Source organism: Vulpes vulpes, chromosome 6, assembly GCF_048418805.1.
Source record: "Vulpes vulpes isolate BD-2025 chromosome 6, VulVul3, whole genome shotgun sequence".
NCBI classification, from domain to species: domain Eukaryota; kingdom Metazoa; phylum Chordata; class Mammalia; order Carnivora; family Canidae; genus Vulpes; species Vulpes vulpes.
In genome coordinates this window covers 52,445,438-52,449,408 of record NC_132785.1, presented here as the reverse complement: position 1 = coordinate 52,449,408, position 3,971 = coordinate 52,445,438, and the positions used below count along the sequence as shown (strand labels likewise).

At 34.7% G+C, this 3,971-nt stretch overlaps 1 pseudogene; it reads left to right on the top strand.

Annotated features, from left to right (window-relative positions):
* Positions 1-3,010: 3,010 nt before the first annotated feature.
* LOC112927501 (iron-sulfur cluster assembly 1 homolog, mitochondrial pseudogene) lies at positions 3,011-3,512 on the top strand (annotated as a pseudogene).
* Positions 3,513-3,971: the final 459 nt, after the last annotated feature.

The window sequence follows — 3,971 nt, the reverse complement described above, 5'->3', positions numbered from 1 at the left end:
TCAAATATTTAACAACAAACAAAAAAGAGAGAAACATTGTAAAATAAAATTAAGAGAAGGCTATAAAATATTTAAAAGTTTAGGATGTTATATATTTTTAATAAAAATTAATATAATTTAAATGGTTACTAAAAATATTAAAATTACGTTGACCAGACTATAATGCATTTGTGAACAGAAAAGAATTAAAAAAATAAGTTCAGGAAAAATTAATATTAATATATATTAATACAGAGATTGCTTCTTAGAGAATAAATTAATAGAAATAGCAAATTAAGAAAAAAATCAAAATTGGTAAAGAAAAAGTTAAAATAACTTTTAATATGGAATACTTCGTGTAATTTCATGTTAATTATTTGATATATTTCAAAGAAATTGAAGCTGCCCTGGAGCAATATAAAATAGCCAAAATTGGGCCACCTAGGTGGCTTAGTCAGGTAAGCATCTGCCTTCAGCTCAGGTCATAATTCCAGGGTCTTGGGATGGAGTCCTACATCAGGCTCCCTGCTCTACCTCCCCTTCCTGCTTGTGCTCCCTCTCTCTCTCACTCTGTCTCTCAAATAAATAAATCTTTAAAAAACATAAAATAACCAAAATCAATTTAAGGAAAAGGAAAATATACCTATAAACAATGAATGCATGGGGGAAAGACCACTTCCAATTATGTCTTGGACACATTGCAAATTACTTCAAACTTTAACCTGCTAGATCATTCTACACCTTTATATGCCCTTTCAATATCTAGGAGGGGAAATAAGCTGAGCAATTTATCTTATGAATCCACTATAATCCAATCATCAAAGTTTGATAATGACAAAACAGAAGCTAGAGATCAGCCTCATACATTTCTGTACATATCCATGAAAGTCCTAACTGAAATACTAGCAAATTTATAATTCACTAAAATCAAGAAAAAATGCCTGGATGCTTCAATAAAGGTTTTAGCATTGAACTATGTTATTAACTCAAATGTGGGGGGAAAAAAAACCTCAAATGTGGGAAACCTTGTGATTGCCTCGATTTGGGGTTAAAAAAATATTTACTAAAATTTAGTCATTATTCTTGATTTTATAAGCTTTAGCAAATCTAAGAATTAAAAACATGAGACACAGTAACAGTTTCATGCCAAAAGCCATTACCATTCTCACATCGATGAGAGTCAACCTAATTAAAAGAAAGGGTATAATCATCACTCTTTTGTAGCATTGTTCTGGATGCTACTATGAACCTAAAAACAGATGACAACAATTAGGAAGAGACAATATTGTCAATATTAATGACTAATGTAGTTGTAAATCTAAAAAATCTATAAATAAGCTGAAAAACCTCTCCTAATTCACAGCAAAGTTCAGCAAAGTGGATATACATACAATAAATACACAAAAAATCATTTTTTTCAATATACCAATAATAACTTTGCAGTAAATTTTGTAGGTTTTTTTTTAAGATTTATTTATTTATTTTAGGGAGCGTGAGGGGGAGAAAGCTAGAGAGAGAGAGAGAGAGAGAGAGAGGTGGGGAGGGCCAGAGGGAAAGGAAGAATGTCAAACTCCACACTGAGCAAGAAGCCTGCCCAGTATAGGGTTCAATTTCATGACCTTGAGGTCATGCACTGAGCCAAAATCAAGAGTCAGATGCTTAACTGACTGCACCACCCAGGACCCCTAAAATTTGTAGTTTTTATAAAAGCATTTAAAACTATTGACATTTTCTCTAGATGCTTTGTTGACAAAGTATCTTTTTCTTCCTACATATTTTGAACAATATAAAAGAAAATCTGAAGAAATCATCGGAAGTGTCCATGTTGCTAGATGAGTAGACAGAGGACATTAATTTCTTGCACCTCAATATATAGGTTAAACATAATTTCAATTAAACTCTTAAGTTTGGAATTTAACAAGATAATTTTTAAGAATACAAAAATGTGAAAAAATACAAATTGAGAATTGCTAAGTAGTATTACCCAAAGAAAAACAATGAAAGATGACACGATTGCCAATACAACAAAATACACCATCAACTAAGATGTTTTCAAGTTTAGCAAAATACATGCAACATATATGATAAATCACAAATTTAGTTACAAAAATACTAAGATCCCAATAGACAGCTAGAGAACAGACAAAACCAGAAATTCATAAGAGAGAAGATTACATTGGCTAAACACTTGGGCAGGGTAATTACATCATGAACAATAATTAAAGAAATATTTGTTCACTTGTGAAATACTACTCATACCTATTAAATTTGCAAATATGATGCCAATTGTATTGGTAGAGATGTGATAAAACACATCATTGCCAATGAAAGTGTAATAATTTTCCAGGTTGTGATTTGGAAATGTGGAGGTGAGCAGAGGCTAAAGGGAGAGATATAGAAAAAATATGAAAAATATTTATGCATCTCAAAGGAGTGAGACTTCTGTGGTGTTTTCTTCTGTATGCTTTTCTGTGCTTATTTAATCTTTTATAATATGATGTAATAATATAAATATTACTTTTAATTAATATACAAATAGAATGAGAGCTTGAACTAGATCATCTCTAACAGACTTCCAGTTATGACTCCATTGACATGACAATGTCACCATTCAAATTCCCACAATTATTGTCTAAGTACAGGGGAGCAATATGCACCTAAACCATTTTTAAGGCTATTGATGGCCTACTATAAATTTTATTTTTTTAAGATTTTATTTATTTATTTATTTATTTATTTGACAGAGAGAGTACAAGCAAGGGGAGAGTCAGGCAGAGGGAGAGGGAGAAGTAGACTCCCCAGTGAGCAGGAAGCCTGATGTGGGACTCAGTCCCAGGATCTCAGGATCATAATCTGAGCTGAAGGCAGACAGATGCTTAGCTGACAGAGCCACCCAGGTGCCATGAATTTTAATGAATCTTAAATCTCTGTATCTTTATTTTTTTTAAAGATTTTATTTATTTATTCATGAGAGACACACAGAGAGAGAGAGAGAGAGAGAGAGAGAGGCAGAGACACAGACAGAGGAAGAAGCGAGGATGTCGCTTCCTTAGTCCGGGCCACTGTCCGGGCTGTGAGCAAGAGGAAGCTGCAGCCCACCCGGGCCACCCTCACCCTGACCCCTTCAGCAGTAAACAAGATAAAACAGCTACTTAAAGATAAGCCTGAACACGTAGGTCTCAAAGTTGGTGTCCGAACCTGGGGTTGTAATGGTCTTTCTTACACTCTAGAATATACAAAGACAAAAGGAGATTCTGATGAAGAAGTTGTTCAAGATGGAGTCAGAGTGTTCATCGAAAAGAAAGCACAGCTAACACTTTTAGGAACAGAAATGGACTATGTTGAAGATAAATTATCCAGTGAGTTTGTTTTCATTAACCCAAACATCAAAGGAATGTGTGGCTGTGGAGAAAGCTTTAATATTTGACTACTCTGGCTGTAAGCTCCAGGAAAACTCATGGAAGTCCTTGGGCTTACTGAAGAAATCATGTGACTGTCACGTGCTTAAAGTTTACAATGTATGACTGCCTCGTGAGGAAAATAAAATTATGCATTTTGGAAAAAAAAAAAAAAAGAGAGCCTTATGTGGGACTTAATCCCAGGACTCCAGGATCACACCCTGGGCCAAGGGCAGGCACTAAACCACTGAGCCACCCAGGGATTCCCCAAATCTCTGTATCTTTAATAAAGCTTGATGGTATATTTTTATGTTTTAGTAAAGTAGACTCTGAAGAAAATTGCTCAGCTTATTCTAAAACTATATTAAGATGTAAAGAGTGGGGGACACCTGGGTGGCTCAGTGGTTGGGCATCTCCCTTTGGCTCAGGTCATGATCCCGGGGTCCTGAGATCGAGTCCTGCATCAAGCTCTCCACAGGGAGCTTGCTTCTCCCTCTGCCTATGTCTGCCTCTCTCTGTGTGTCTCACATAAATAAATACATTTTTTAAAGATCTTTTAAAAAGATGTAAAGAATGGGAATAATTGTTGCTTAG